The 964-nt window shown below is 35.1% G+C and overlaps 1 protein-coding gene across 1 annotated transcript in view; it reads left to right on the top strand.

Annotated features, from left to right (window-relative positions):
• Window positions 1–964, top strand: part of LOC102847117 (PRA1 family protein 3-like) — a gene marked incomplete at its 3' end in the record, with an annotated part of 61389 nt that overhangs the window by 2340 nt on the left and 58085 nt on the right. The gene's annotated exons all lie outside the window — the stretch shown is intronic.

The raw sequence follows: 964 nt of genomic DNA, 5'->3' as shown, positions 1-964 counted from the left end.
AGCACAGATAGACATTCTTCTGGTATTCTTTGCTTTCTGCTAAGATCCATCTAACATTAGCTATAATATCCCTAGTACCACAACCTCTTCTAAATTCAACCTGCACATCTGGCAGTTCTCTGTTGACATATTGTTCCAAACGTTTTTGGATAATTTTCAGCAGACTCTTGCTTGTATGTGATATCAATGATATTGTTCAATAACTTCCCAGCTCTGTTGGGTCACCTTTCTTTGTAATGGGAACAAATATCAATCTTTTCCAGTCAGTGGGAGCTCTGGTGTCCTAGTGGCAAGAAGCTGCACTGCAATCCTAGAGATAAGCGGTTCGAATACACCAGATGCTCTGCTGGAGAAGGAGGGGCAATCTCCTCCTGTACCAGTCAGATCCGATTTGACGGTACACATACAAAAAATAATAAAATGAAAAAATGACTCACATAGCAGACAATATAAAAACCTTAGTAATCATGAAATAAGTGGTAAATCAAGTTGTAAGTTTCTTTTTTCTTTCTAGGTATTTTAATTAAATTTAATTGAAAGTAAAGTGAAATACATGCTTTTAATTAACATCATAAAAAATCTAATTTGGACTTTGGGGATTCAAATTATTTATCCAAGGAAATTATACACAGATAAGTAAATAAGATCTTAATATTCAAACAAGATTAAAAGGGGTGCAAACATACATGAATGTTGTTGTTGTTTACCACTGAATCATAACCAACCCATAGCTGACCTTCCAGCAGATTTTTAGGGTAGTTAATCACATGAGAGGAGATTATCCAACCTTCTCCCATGGAGCAGCTGGTGGCCTCAGACACACACACACACACACACACACACACACGCGCGCGCGCGCACGCCTTTGTTATAAATGTATATTCATTATACATATACATAAACCACTAAAAATTATACATATAATTTTTTCATTAAAAGAATTATATATAATTTTTTTAAATGA

This window comes from Elephantulus edwardii, unplaced genomic scaffold, assembly GCF_000299155.1.
Source record: "Elephantulus edwardii isolate Elephantulus edwardi_28Jun2011 unplaced genomic scaffold, EleEdw1.0 scaffold00177, whole genome shotgun sequence".
Lineage (NCBI taxonomy): Eukaryota > Metazoa > Chordata > Mammalia > Macroscelidea > Macroscelididae > Elephantulus > Elephantulus edwardii.
The sequence above is the reverse complement of the archived record's forward strand: the minus strand, read 5'-3'. Positions and strand labels throughout refer to the sequence as shown.